The 15,995-nt window shown below is 40.7% G+C and overlaps 1 protein-coding gene across 1 annotated transcript in view; it reads right to left on the bottom strand.

Annotated features, from left to right (window-relative positions):
- The window catches only part of LARS1 (leucyl-tRNA synthetase 1), a 1,303,086-nt gene that overhangs the window by 1,245,269 nt on the left and 41,822 nt on the right, over positions 1–15,995 (bottom strand). The window lies entirely within an intron of this gene.

Below are 15,995 nucleotides of genomic sequence, written 5' to 3'. Positions count from 1 at the left end.
AAAAAAAATGGAATGTTTTAAAGTTCATTCAATAGTAAATTCAAACAAATTTAGGCATAAAAGGAAGGCCTAGTTCCGAAACTCACCGATCCCTGTGAAAAATAAAGACTGAGTAGATCTAAGGGCCTGCAATACAGCAGAGTCTAGCAGAGTTTAAAGCTACCAGGAAGGTCATCTTCCATATTAGAAATTTTAGAGAAGAACTGGCCACAGGCTGAAAGGGAGGTTAGGTTAACTCTTACAAAACAAAAATTAAGTCCCAAGAAGAAGCCATTTTCTTCTTGGTGGTCGGATACGCAACCCCCCCCCCCTTTAAAAACTACTTAACTTGAAATGAAGAGGAAAGACTGCGATCCAGAGGCAGACATGCTAAAATGGTTAAGATGTGTACCTTTAATGAAGTGCATGCAAAGCGAAAATGGAGCAATTCACACAGGTAGTCAAGAACAAGTGGTTTACCCATTTGAGATAGCTCTTGTCCTCTACTTTGACACCAGAGAGAAAAATCTTTTTTTATTTCAATACATAAGATTATACCTTCTACCATGTTTTTTTGTCTCATTCTATAACTGTTGAATGGCCTCAGGGGGGGAAAAAAAGTTGTCTAAAAGGGATCAAAAGCCATATTAAAAGACACATGGTATCACCCACACAGTCAAATCATAATTTTGAATGTTGGGATTAATCAGAGGTCCCATGACCTGTATAAGCAAGTCCACTATGTGGAAGCTTTTGGTGATTGCCCTTGGCCCGCTGAATGAAAAGTAGAACCACTGCCATCTGGACCAAAAGGAATTACCAATAACATCCCCTTCAAGAATTTTGGAAATGGAAGAAAAGCATAAAAGAAATATCCCCAACCAGGGACTGAAAACACACATTTTCCAGGTTTATTTGCAAAGTGTGCTAGAATGGAAGAGTCTCAGATTTCTATTTAGAATGGAGGCAGACAGATCTCTCTGGGGAATTCCCCACTGGTAGGCTACCTGTAGCAAGACCTCTTGGTGTAGCATCTACTTGCGAGGGTCCATCAAGGATCTGCTCAAAGAGTCTGCTACTGTGTTCTGTTCTGATGAGAAGTGTATAGCTTAGAAAAATAAGTTTTTCTAGTAATCTATGTCCTACACAATCATGGCCAGTCTGCAAAGATGGTACGACTTTGTACACCCCTGTTTACGTACCATATGACAGTGGTGCTTCACCACACAGAGTGTTCCTGGGGACCAGAGTTGATTCAGGAATTTCAGGTAATTTGTAATGGCCATAATTTTCTTCAGGTTGATGTGTTTGTAGCACATCACACAATAGTAGAATGTAAGATGTAAGATGAACAGTTCAGATTCAGATCAGGATGCAGCACAACTGACTCAATGTTTGCAGTGAGAAAGATACTTGAGAAGAAGCTAGAGATGAGGGGGGGGAAAAGTCCAAACTGGCATTACTAGACTTGGAGCAAGCACATGACAAGGTCCCAAGAAAGTTGATTTGGGTAGTCCTGCGGTGGTCTGAAGTCCCAGAAATATTAATAGAATTAGTGCAAGCTATGTACAAGAGCCCAATGACTCAAGTACAAACAGTGTTTGGTCTCACAGATGGGTTCCTGGTGGGAGTGGGTGTGCATCAGGGTTCAACCCTGAACTCACTGCTGTTCAGAATGGTGAAGGACTACATTAGCAAACAAATCAGAGGGGACAAATTAAAGTTGTCGTATGCAGATGATATGACATTACAGGCATACTGAGAAAAAACTTCAACAAAGGATATGGAATGGAATGCAAAACTAAAGGCAAATGGACTGAAACTGAGTACAGATAAGACAGCTGTAACAGCCCCAAAGAAAGAATGGAGCACGTTAACAGCTTCAAGTTTCTGGGAGGGGTGGTTGAGGAGAAGGGAAGTCTGACTGAGCAAACTGCACAGTGTGTCAGAGGTAGTGTAGGACAGAAGAATGTCGAAGGCTGCTTACAAAACAATGGTGCAACCATTACTACAGTATGGTACAGAAACCTGGACAGTAAAAGCAGAGTAGTTGAGGAAGCTAAATACTGATGGAGCTGAAGTGCCTGAGACAGGTGGTACACATTGCACAACGTGGGACAGATGAAGAAATGAGAATGTAAGAGCAGAAGCCAAAGTAGCTCCAATTGCAGAAAATGTCAAACAGAACAGATTACAGTGGTTCAGGCACATGTGCAGAAAACAATCTGAAGATGACAGGGGACAGATAGGAAGAAGGCAAGAGGAAACAATGTTGTCCAGCAAAGAAGTGGATGGATTATGTGAAAGAATTACTTGTGTAACAGTCAGACCTGAGTATCAAAGAAGGCAGGAGAGTGGAGTTGAATACAGACAGATGGCAACAGTTGACACGACCACCCAACCCCATGCAGAAAATGTGGAAAAGGAGTTGATGATGATGTGCTTGCAGGGATACTGTGGTTCCCAGATACCCTTTACCATGACACCCTGAGAAGTAACATCCCAGAGGCATCTGTGGTCATGGACTCAGATGGGCTGGGAAGAGAAAGGGGAACTCCTGGGTTGCACAGGACTTGACTGCGAGGAAAGAACTTCTTTGGTGGGCCAAAGTTGAGAAATAAGATTGGAAAAAAATCTGTTGAGAGTACTGGGTCCAAACTGTTTTGAGCAACCATTAGATCTCTCTCAAGTGAAGTTTGACAAATGGAATCGCAAGGATAGAGGTCGTCATAAAACCCAGAACTCTCAAATAGTCTTACTATGTACCTTGTCTGAAGAGAAAGACAAAGGACTAATAAGCTTGCATTTTCTCAAGGGAATTGTCAGAGAAAACCACTATTCTGTGAGCTGGAACAAGGAGGACTTTTGGATTCAGAATGAAAGCCAACTGGCTTAAGAGACTCATGCTATACTGCAAGGCTATTAGAGTTTTCAGTAGACGAAGGAAAAAAAAAAGAAAGGCAGTCCTAAATTTTTACATGTCCGTACATTCCTCTTATACTAGGATCTCTTCTCATGCTAAGAATAGATTGTAAGGGACTTGAGGAAGATGCCTAAAGATTTCTAAGACTGGCTAGACATATGGTATTCTCAGCCATATGTAATAGCTACTGCAACAGTAATCTAAAGAATGTTTTATGTCAAGTCCCAGAGAGATCACACAGAAAAGGATGTATTAAACCCATGCAGCAACAATTCAGCATTTGGACTGGGCTATTACAAAATGAGATGTTAAAGGAGTGCGCCTACAGAATTTATTCAGGGAATGCAGAAAACAAGTAACCAGACCTACACCAGTCAAGCTCAAAACTAAAAAGAAAAATCTTAACACAACTGTGACACAAAGGCAAGAAACCTATGCTTGGGAACTGTTGAACGGAATTGTTGAGAAAGATTATTCTGCACCCACCTGACATAAAAATAAATTGTCAGTTTCCATGAAATGCAGAAAAGCAGGATTAAAGTTTTGGCTGTTGAATCCTGGTATTAACGCTTTCAATGACCCAGAAATGGCTACCCATAACCTAAGGAACTTCCAGCAGAAACAAAAGGAAACAAAGCACTGACCATCTGTCTCCCAATACTTAATTAGTGTAAAAATACAAGGAGGAGAATTAAGTAAGGTAAAAACCGGATCCCGCTTCTAAGTTAAAATCAAAAATTACATTTGAATAATCAAAATATAGTATTTAGTGGTAAGTAAGTTAGTTTGGAGGACGAAGGGGGTTTAAGAAACTGAGCATTATAGCTCATATATAGCAAGGGTTATAATGTCCTGAATTTTCTTAAGTGCAGAAACGTTGACAGTTTTTTGAGGCTAAACTATGACTATGTTACTTTTGTGTTAAAAAAGTAGTTCAATCCAAATTTTGATAGCTTATATATAGGCCTTAAAAAAACAAAAAGGAATTTCTTACAATGTTGTTAATGATAGCGGATAGCAGGAGGTGTAGTTTCTAGCAAACTGGATATATATATATATATATATATATATATATATATATATATATATATAAATAAGAACTGCCACCACTATACTTGCTGAGCTAGGCTTCAGCAATAGTTAAAATAAGAATGGAAAGCAGGTTTTGAGGAAAGCCACCTAGACTGCAAAGTGAACTGACCTTTAGAAAATTAACAAGGGGGACACTGCCAGACTTCTTTAAATGGGAAGATGTGCTTGAATTTTAAACACAATGCTGACAATTGAATGGGGTGAGTTTGCAGTGTTTGAAGGTAATACTTAAAATGAGCAGTTACGTGAAACGTATTATTACAAAACTTATAACTGTGGAGGAAAGACAGAAGGGATTCAATAATGTAATTTAAGAAAGCTCAGCAATACCCACATGGGGGGGGGGGGGCTAAAGACTTATGCATTTTTGACATAACTGGAAGTGTTAGAAATGCATGCTACAGAGCAAAGAATGAAAGGCAGCCTCAGTGACCAAATTATTTGGATCTTACCTTATGCTGGCACATGATATAAGTTTTAAGAAGTTTTCATGTAGAATTCTTCTACTCTTAATGGTACTAAAAATGTTTTAACAGTTGATAAATTGCTTATATTTACCAAAAGTGTTTGATGTTACCATCACAGCACTGCTGTGGCAGTGACAGTAAGGAATACACAATGAGATGAAAAGACAGATTAAAATGTATAAGTTGCACAAGTCCCCATCTATTGTACAAGCAATTAAGGGCTTGCCTTTAAAGCGCAGATACAAATAATTTTATTAAAAACAGGGAAAATGGTGGCATCTCTGATCACACTTCTGTAGTTAAAAGACTACAGTTTAAATAATGTAAAATTGCAGTTTAAGACAAAATGGCAACTTTAAGAACCTTGTATTGGAATGTGAACTTGCATTAAACAAGCGAGTTAATCAAATCATGTCACCCGATGCATATTTAATCACATGAAGAGTATGTGCCTATTCAGAAAATGAGGTTTACAAGCTAGTGTGCTAACAGACCAGAGACAAAGCAGATCGTTGAGGCTATTCTTTGTAAAACAGGTATACTGTTGGTAGTGGAGGAAGAAATCGCACCAGCTACATAGCAGTGCATGGGGAACAGATGAAGAAAAGTATCAGTAAGAAGAGTCTATAAACCGCCCAAAAATAACACGCAAGAATTAGAGAATATTATAGGTTTATAGGTGTTTACTAAGCTAATGAGTGCAAAGGCCTTTTTAAGCCTAGCCATGCATCCCAAACCTCGGACAAGTTCTGATACCCTTGACAAGTGTAAGCAGGGGCTTGGGAGATAAACCATTTACAGGTTGCTTGTGTCCTTTAGAGAGACAGGTGCCAAACCAGGGATGAATTTCTTGTTCCCCATCCAATTGTCCAAGCTGCACTTGAATTGGGTTAGTGAGAATTCTGCTTCACATGGATGGGATAGTCTCTGGGATATATACCCCTCTCTCCAGCAGGTCCTAATGTTATCACAAGCAAGGTTTAAGTCTTTAGAATGGGTAATTTAGGTGCTGTTTGTTTTGTGGATATGCCAGAAATCCATCAGCGTGGGGTCTGACAATGCCCTGTATGCCAAGCATCTCCCATCAAAAGCCTGTAGGAGACCGAATACAGGGCTAGGACCTTGAGATGGTCTGCATAGGACGTTTTACTCACACCCTGTATTCTTTTGGTGAGGAACCTCTGTTGATGTTCCAGTTGTTGGATATGCCTGGTTAGGTGCATAACAAAGGGGGCACTGTATTCAATGATAGGTCTGATAAATGCTGTATACAATGGAATAATGATTTCCTTGGACTTAGATGCCATACCTTTGTTTACAAGTTCCACAACATAGAATGAGATCCTCACTACTGTAGACAAGTGATGGTTAAAGCCTATATTACTGTCTATATGTGTTCCTATGTCCCTGACTACTGTGTCATCTCTAAGGGGTGTGTAGTCAATATGATGGTTAACAGGGGTGGATGACTTCCCAAAGGATACTATTATGCATTCCTTGGTATTTAGTTTAAGTCAATGGCTCTGACACCAGTTGTTAGTCAGTGTCAGTCCTTCCTGGAGGAGAACATTTGTGTCAGTGTGGGATTCAACGGCAGCACTTAATTTGCAATCATCTGCAAATTCAGTCAGCCAGAGAACACTGACATTGGCCTTGACTTTAAAGAAGTAAATGCCAAAAAGGAGCGGTCAAGGGACCAATTCATGAGGGACTCCACCTGTGACTGGCCTCTTTGTAGAGGTGGACTCCCCACTTCTAACTTCCTGGGTCCTGTCTGTGAGCCAGTTAGCTATCCACCGGGTGACATACGGGTTTGTACCCAACTTCTTGAGTTTGTCAACAATGTCCAATTGGGGTAGTGTGTCAAAATGCCTTGGCCAGGTCATGGTAGGCAGTGTGAACCATTTTACCCTCATACATTGCTTTGGTGACCTTCTCAAAGAAGTCCACCAGGTTGAGTAGGCATGACCTGCCCTTGATGAAATCAAACTGGGTTGGATGTAGTGTCTGGAGGTTTAATACATACTATTGATCATTTCCATAATTCTTTCCATGGCTTTACATATAAGACTAGTGCGACTCATGGGTCTGTAGACGGCCCACTTTTGTACAAAGGGATGACTACTGCTGTTCTCCATTTATGAGGCATGAAGCCTGCTTGGCGGCTACAGTTAAAATAGCAATTCCAATTTAGAAAGCATACTGGGATATTGTCAGGGCCCACTGATGCAGTGTTCTTGGCCTGAGAGAGAACATTAAGGACCTGCTCCCTAGGGATAGCAGGCAGGGTTATATATGATGGTATTTCCTGAGGGAAGGTTGAGAGAGAGGGGTAAAGTTGGAGTGGAATTTATCAGACAGTAGGTTTGCTATATCTTCTGGCTCAGTATAGATACCTCCATTTACAATAAGCTCTGCACACAATTGTGTATTGCCTTTGCGGCTGTGGACATAGCTAAAGAATGTTTCGTGGTTATCCTTAGCCTGGAAGCCAATTTACCTCAAACTTGGCTTTGGTAGACTATTTGTCCTCAGAGTTTTTTGTTTAGTTTAATGAGAGTGCTTTTATCCTGCTGGGTGCTGCATCTCCTAATTTTTGCTATGATCTTCTTCCTTCTGTTATACAGCCTATTGATTTTTGCGATTCCACCAGGTGGCTTGTTTTCTAAATTAGTTCTGGTGGGTACAGCTGCCTCTATGCAGCTATTAACATGCTTGCACAGGGTTTCTGTAACAGTTCTGCATAGGCATCAGTAGAAGCAGCCTCTCCCCCCACAAAGGATCGTTATCCTCCTCTGCACCCACGGCTACATCTAAGCGTCGAGCACCTGTGTCTCAGCCACCCCTGGAGGGTGCCCCCTCTTCCTCGGAGGCTTCTTCGGATGCTCCCCCCGAAGAAGTCCCTAGGAAAAGATTGTGTAAGAGGAGACACTTAGATTTTCCACAAGAATCATTGACATCGGACACTGACTTGGATGAGTCAGAAGGGTCCCCAAAGTCACCTTCAGAGGATGTCTCTTTTTCTGACATCTTGGAGATCCTAAAGCAGAGAGGTGATTGGCAATCCCTCCCCCCTTCTGAGGATGAGTCAGTCTTGCTGAAGGCATTTGGTGCTCGCCCTTCCTCCTCCTGGGTCACTCTGCCCTTCGATGAGTTAATGGAGCTGATTGCTCAAGGGCGTGGAGACACCTGACACGGTGGAACCGGTCCCTAGAAAGCCTAATAAGTATATTACTGCACCCCAAAACAAGGCTTATCTCACAAAGGGAGTTCCAGTGGACGCTATGGTGGTGGCAGCGGCCACGAAAAAGGAGATGTCGGAATCTTCCTCATCTGTCCATCCGCCTAACAAAGATTCTAGGACTATGGACAGGTATGGAAGCGCATTTTTAGTTCAGCGGCTTTTTCTATGCGATCCCTGAACTATTTGACCCACTTTACACGACTACAGAGGATCTAATCAAAGAGTTGGGAGATACCCTCCAGGGTACTACAGATGCTGCTGTTTCAGAGAAAGTTACAGCACATCTCAATACCCTTACATCCATTGTTAACTCGTCCATGAGGCTGATCTCACGCAGCCGAAGGATCGAGTAGGGCAGCAGCTTCAGCGATTGCTCTTGAGACAATCCTGGATGCGCTTATGTTCATTTGCAGAAGCCTTCAAGTCTTCCTTTACTAACGCCCCATTTGACGGTGCCACTCTCTTTGGCCCCAAAGTAAAGGAGACCCTTACCCGGTGTGAACAGGAGGGAAAGACTCTGTCTGCTGTCGGAGTCCGTTTTTCCACCCCATCCAGACCGTACCCCAAAGGGCAACGCGGTGGAAAAAAGTGGTTTTGAAAACCCCAAGGATCTTTCCCAGGCACACAGGGTGAGGCCCCCTCTAGAGGCAGAGGAGGGGGCAGAGGTGGAAGACGCCGCCCCGGCGGCAGAGGGGGTCTGCAAAACCAAGGTGACAGGGATACAACCCCTGGAAAACCTTTCCAGCACTCCTGAGAGGAGGCCCGACTGTCCTGCTCTGGAGGCAGTCGGGGGTCGCTTAGCTTTATACCCTCAGGCCTGGCAAAATCTTACATCAGACATCTGGGTAAAAAGCGTTGTTACCAGAGGCTACAGAATACCCTTCCTACTGCCCCCATTCCAATGGAAAGACTCCCAGATGTGCCGCCCCATCTGCGAGATCCTGCAGCTATAGAAATTTCAAAGCTGCTAGAAAAAAGTGTCATCCAACCAGTCCCAGCGGACCAAAGAGGATTCGGAACTTACTCAAGGTTCTTTTTAGTTCCAAAGAAGACAGGGGACTGGAGGCCGATTCTGGACCTAAGCAACCTCAATACCTTCGTCAAGAAAGAGAAGTTCCGAATGGTCACGCTTCAATCGATCCTTCCATTTTTACAGAAGGACGACTGGATGTGCTCAATAGATCTAAAGGACGCATACTACCACATCAAAATGGCCAGGGCGTCCAGGGATCACTTGCGCTTCCGGCTGGGAGCCAGCCATTTTCAGTTTCGAGCCCTGTCCTTTGGTCTGACCTCAGCCCCCAGGGTTTTCACCAAATGCATGGCAGTGGTGGCGTCTCACCTGAGACGCCTGGGATTCCAGGTGTTTCCGTATCTGGACGACTGGCTCCTATCTGCCACCACCCAGCGTCAACTGATACAGGCCAGGGATTACACACTACAGCTTTGTGTTCACCTCGGAATTTCCGTAAATTTCGAAAAATCTTCACTACAGCCATCACAGCATATCTTATTCATAGGAGCAGAATTGGATACGCATCATTTAATTCTAAGACTTCCTCCAGAAAGGATAGCCTCACTACAAAGCCACATATCTCTTCTTCTGTCAACCAGAAAATCCCCAGCAAAACTGGTTCTGAAGGTTTTGGGTCTCATGGCAGCTTCCCTCATTGCGATACCATTGGGAAGACTGCACATGAGAGTTCTGCAATGGCTACTGTTTGCACAATGGTCGTTCCAACAACTTCCTCTGACACACAATATTCTGATCACGAACACATGCAAATCACACCTAGCCTGGTGGCTTCAAACTTGCAACCTTTCCAGCGGAAGACCATTTGTGCTACCCACGCCGATAGCTACGGTGACCACGGACGCTTCCCTGATAGGGTGGGGGGGCATCTTTCAGGGAAAGACAGTCCAAGGCGAATGGACCGAGTCAGAGTACAATCTGCCCATCAATGTTCTAGAGTTGAGGGCAGTGTTTCTAGCGTTGCAACACTTTGCTCCCCTTCTTCCTCTAGGAACTATTGCAGTACAGACGGACAACATGTCCGTAGTCTGGTACATAAACAAGCAAGGGGGAACCAAGTCTTATCAACTATGCAGGGAGGCCATGAGAATCTGGCAATGGGCGGAGTCCACAGGTTGCTTTCTGATCGCAACGCATATCCCGGGGTCATCCAACGTCATAGCAGACAGGCTGAGCAGAGCAATCCTGTTGCCTCACGAGTGGTCCCTCAAACAGTCAGTTGCGAAGAGAATTTTTCGCAAGTGGGGCCAGCCTTCCTGCGATCTTTCGTCTCCAATGAACGCCAAATGCAGGAGCTACTTTGCCCTATTACCTCCAGGGAAGTCCCCAGGACGCTGGTTCACGATTGGCCCCCGGGTCTCCTGTATGCTTTTCCTCCCTTTCCCCTGATTGCAAAGTTTCTGCAGAAAGCCAACAACTTGCAAAGGACGATAATCCTCATTGCCCCATTCTGGCCTCGTCAAATTTGGTTCCCCTTTCTTCTGGCACATTGCATTCGGGGACCCTGGATGCTGGACCCGGAACCAGATCTACTGACCCACTCGTCAGGGGCTCCCCACCCCTCGCTCTTGTCACTCCACCTAGCGGCTTGGCTGCTCCGCTTCCCTACTTAGCCAGGTCTGATCTTCTCTCACCTGCAGTTCAAAATATACTAGTGGCTTCTCATAAAGCATCCACTACAAAGACCTACACTAGTAAATGGAAGCGTTTTGTGTTCTGGGCAAATACACGGCATCTGGACCCTGTTATAGCTCCTTTAAACAAGATCTTGGAGTTTTTGACAGAATTGTTTCACCAAGGAGCTTCTCCAGCCACTTTAAGAGTGCAATTGGCTGCCATTTCCAACTTTCATGTGGAAGAATGTGGGGCACCTGTTATGGCTCACAGACTTTGTAAAGCCTTTTTGAAAGGATCTTTCCATATTAGACCACCAGTTAGAACTCCTACATCTCCTTGGAATCTAAATCTCTTATTATCTAAGTTGATGTTACCTCCATTTGAGCCAGCCTCCTCTTGTTCATTGAAGTATTTGTCGTGGAAGACCCTCTTTTTGGTAGCCATTACATCCGCTAGGCGAGTGTCTGAGCTCCAGGCTCTTTCCATTAAACATCCTTATCTGATCTTTCATTCTGACACAGTATCTCTTCGCACTAATCCATCCTTTCTCCCCAAAGTCTGCTCTATTAATAACATTAATCAATCCATTGAACTGCCTACCTTTTTCAAAAATCACTCCAATAAGTTGGAGTATATGTTACACAAGTTGGATGTTCATAGACAACTTAGATTTTACTTGGATAGAACAAAGGATCACAGGAAATCTGATCAACTTTTTGTAGCCTTCGCTGATAGCAGGAAAGGTGTAGCAGTTACTAAAAGAACCCTTTCCAAATGGCTAACTGATTGCATTATATTCGTTTATGATTCTTCAGAACAAACTTTACCTGTCAAACCCAAGGGGCACTCTACAAGATCAGTTTCTACATCCCTGGCTCATGCAGCTCGCCTACCATTAGACACTATTTGTGCAGCTGCCACTTGGTCTAAACCACATACGTTCATTTCTCATTACAAGGTAGACAGGGTTTCTAGGGACAGGGCAACCTTTGGTTCCACTGTGCTCAAGAACGTTCTCCCGTGAGTTCCTCAGGAACATGGAGCTAGGGACGCTACCCAGGTGTAAGAACAAACGGCGAGATCGAACACTCTCACATTTAGAAGTTATGTCCTTACCATAACGTTCCATGTGGAGTGTTCATCTCGCCTTTGTTCTTACATTCCCACCCTCCCACCCTCAGGAAGAACGTATAGTTTGGTGCCTGGTCTGGATTATTTGGCTTCTGCTTTGCAGTGGTTGTGTATATATGTATATATTGTATATATATATATGGATAAATGCTTGTGCAGTATGTTGTTGTTTTTGCATGAATATGCTCTCTCTCTGACTCCTGGTTTGCTTGCAAACTAGATCTGAGGTAAAGGCAGAGGGGGATTGTGGGGGTTAGGTTAGTCTCGAGCTTCTTCTCGATGCAGAGCTTGCAAGCGGCCGACACGGAGCCGAGGATCGGATCCGAACCAGGTGTAAGAACAAAGGCGAGATGAACACTCCACATGGAACGTTATGGTAAGGACATAACTTCTAATTATCTCCATTGTAACAGTATTCATAATTTGAGCCTGAAAAGAAATACAGTAAAAGGCCAGTTTAAGAGTGAGTAAATTAAGTGATGATCCGTACTTTTTTTTTAACATGGAGTGTGAAACTATGAAAATTAGATTTTACGAGAGAGGATATCCTACAGAAATGGTTACTAGTTTAATGAATGTTAAAAATAAAAGGAATCAGGGTTATACTGTTTCTAACAAAAGAGGGAATAAGTATGAAATGGCAAGTAAAGAAAAGAAAAACAAATATTTTTCTTTAGTTTGTTTACTTGAAATTCAGTTGATGAGAAAAGTACAACTGGAGAGATTCCCTACAAATTTTCAAGAATTAAAAATTATTATTGGTGATAACCCTGTTTTTGTATCTAAAAGGGGTAAAAACTTAAAAGAACATTTCCACAAGAATAGTTTTACCAAAAGAAATATTATGGAACACAATAAAGGAATGTCCAAGTGCACAAATTGTAATTTGTGTAAGTATATTATAGAGTGATAGGATATGGTTAACTGTAAAAAATTATGAAATTAAATTATTTAACAAATACAATTGTAAATCTAAGTTTGTAATTTATATTGCACTGTGTGGACTGTGTTCTGCATTTTACGTTGGTAGTACTGCTAGGGAGTTTCACACAAGAATTTATGAACATTTACGGGCTGTAGAAAAAAATGGAGCTAAGTAATGCCTTAGCAAAACATGTTTGACAGATGTATATGAAAGATGGGGACAAAATGCATTTCAAAATTTTCAGTCACAGATCAAGTGATTAATTATAATTAAAGACTGGATGCTGAAGATGAGCTTGACTGGAAAGAGTATTGTAAGATTAAATGCTTGCAGTTCTCCTGGAATGAATGATAGGGAGAACTTTTAAAATTGTACTGAAAAGGAAAGCGTTAACTCATTAAGATAGAAGTCATGTGATTTTAGAAGTTTATTTAATTGCACTTTGAATTGTTGCAACTTGGTCTGATGAAGTTTCAAGTATGGAATGAAAGCACTTACCAGTTGTATGTATAATGTTATTCCAAATGTGTTTAGCCGGCTTAAGTCCCTTGTATATTTACATTAAAGTGTATTGCCTTATATGTATGCATTTCTTTATCTTTTTTCTCATATTTCATTCAAATAGGATAGTGCCTATCAGACAAAAATTACAACAATATTGTTGATTTTATGTGAAACAAGAAAAGTCATGTTTTATATTAAAGTAAAAAAGTCATTTATCTTTTAGTTTCTTCTTTTTCTCATCAACTTTCCATCCATTTTTTCTGCGTCTCTCTTCAGAAAGACATTATCCAGAATTGTATTCATTTTTAGGAAAATTATAGCCACTTCCAAAAACTTTCAAATATGTTGGCGTCTTCTAGAAGGAATATTTTCAGTTTTGCAGGAAACAGTAAACGTACTTTGATCTGTTTTTTTTTTTCTTTAGCTCTTTCACCATAGGCAGAAATTCTCTTCTTTTTATCATCACTGCTGAAGAGTAATTGTCAAATCTTACATTGCCATTTATTTAAATACAGAGTTAGTCCATGTTATTTTCTGGTCTATATTACACCATCGAATGTTCAAAAAAGCGAACAATGATTAATTGACCCCATTTAAGCAAAAGCTTACAATGATGAAACCTCAGAACAGCGATTTTTTTCCCCAAGGGGAAAAAAAAAAAAAAAAAAAAAAATCACACCCCCTCCCCCTACTTAAATATACCAACTCTGAGATTGCACTACAGTGCCGAAAACGGCAAAGTAATGGAAGCAGCCAAGCAAATTCTTTCCCAGGGAAAGAATTTGCTTAAAAGCCTCTTCGCTATTTTGCCTTTTCATTCTTTTATGTTCGATCAAGACGCATTCGACAGAATGCATCTGTGATCACGTAATAGGAACCCCTATTTTCAATACAAGTCCTTTATCTTGGCTAGAAAAGAACCTAACTATTATGGACCTTGGATGGGAATTTTTCTTCAGAGAAGGAACTGCTAGGGACCTAAGAGCTCTTTAAATGTCAAATGACATGGATTCAGGCAAGTTTATAGTTTTTGGAAGTCAAGATTTAAGAAAGTTTACTGCACTGTCACCTATTTTCTCTGGTAAACCAAATATTTAGATGTTATTTTTTCTCTCTCTTTTCTGGGTCATCTATTTTGTTCAATAAAAAAGTATTTCTTTTAGGAGAAATTCAATGTTGTGTTCTTCTATACCATTCAAAGCTTCTTCCATTCCTAAAATTAGAGTTTCAGTGGTTTTATAATCTCATTCTACTGACCATTTGTTTTATACATTCCTCAATGAAGTAGTCCAATTTATTGTCCATTTTATTCATGTTTACATTCTTGTATACAAGAACTGACTGCAATTCTTTTTAAAGAAATCTTGTGAATTAGTTTTCAGAGGATTCATTTTGAGATTACCAGTATAAACATTTCTAATACAATACTGACAGAAAAAATGAACACAAAAAAATTAAATAATATCCTTCAATATAATGTTAGGGTGATAATTCCAAATAAAAAAAGTTTAGGACATCAAAGTAAAAATTTCCTGTCATAAATATATTTCAAATAGTAGAGCAGAAGAACTATGCTGCTAGCCTGTCACCATCTTGGACATGCCCCCGATATCAGAATTTGATGAACATGAAATACAAATCAGTCACAATAAAGTATTTCAGCTTATTATATTATACACCATCTCTCCCACACAAGCCATAAGGATCACTGTGAATGAAAGCAAAGGGCAGTTAGGCACAGAGTGACCCCCAAACAGAAAGCCTCTTATGGCCATCATCAACAATGTGAGATTATCAAAACTGGAAAATGTAATGTATTTCAACTTGCTAGGACAGCCACATCTACCCTGACCACCGCAAAAATCAAATGAAATAAAAACAGGACAGAATTACATTTTGGGCATTGTGTACTGTTAACAATGCCCACATGTACATCTGTTTTCCAGTCAAGAAATAAAGTGCCTGCATGAGAATAACATTGAAGCAACTGCTGCTCCAAACAGCTCTCTAATCAGATGACTAGAGATTGCTAGGAAAGCGCTGTCAAGTTTTACCTATGTGGTAATACACAATACAGGTTGGCTACCTATGTCATGTAAGCGAGGTGCAACTGAAGAATCATCATAATAAAATCGCATAACCCCAATCTTCTGTATTACATTTCTCATTAAATTTAATGGGAAGCTTTTGCTAATACAACTACTGTACAATAAAGATTAACCCATTGCAAAAATTATTTTTATTTTAAAATTAATTTCATAACTATTTTAATAAAGACAGACTAAAACAGAGTTAAATTTGCACTGTCCATGAAATCCTTTTACCAAAAAGTCAAGTTAAACACCGGGACCAATCATTTAAGGTCAAGTCAAAGACTAAAAGAACAGCACACAAAAATCATCTTTATAAAGCTAGAGCAATTCTTGCAACTTTTTATCACTTGAATCCAAACGATCCCCCTAGTTTATTCATTGCATCCAACTTCTAGGTATTTCCATCTTCAATGTACTTCAAACTAAAACTCATTTTCTTATTTCATCATTGACTAAACTGCTTTGATTTCTGGTTTTCCTTATCAGTAAGATGCATCAAGCATCACTGACTTTTGACTGCTTAAATAAAAGGCATCACTGGTTTTCACACCAATGGTATAACTGACGGCCTTGTTGATTATGCAGCTATTATTGACTTTCACAGTCAACTTTTAGTATACTGTTGATGTCTAATGTTGTGATGTCTCCAATGTATCTTGTCTTTTAATAGAAAGCTCAAATTTTAAAAATTACTTATTTACAATGAAAGCACTGTGTATATATTCATTGCTTTAGATTCAGCATATAGCTCAGACATGTGTACGTTTCCAAACATGTTTACATATGAATTTCTGTAAATCTATTAGGTGTTAGCGACATTCCATGTGGACATTTTCTCCTAGGGCATTTAATGAAAATAGACTGCATATAGTCACAACTTGCCAGAAAAACAAAATTAATATTCTATATGCCAAGCACTCTGTTCTCTGTACATTAGTTTTCTTAAACTATCTTCTTGACCTAAATGCCGTGCAGATGCCATGATTC

The sequence above is a fragment of the Protopterus annectens genome, chromosome 2.part2 (assembly GCF_019279795.1).
Source record: "Protopterus annectens isolate FY-2018-M chromosome 2.part2, PAN1.0, whole genome shotgun sequence".
Taxonomy (NCBI): domain Eukaryota; kingdom Metazoa; phylum Chordata; order Ceratodontiformes; family Protopteridae; genus Protopterus; species Protopterus annectens.
Note: the sequence above shows the minus strand (reverse complement) of the source record. Positions and strands in the feature narration are given on the sequence as shown.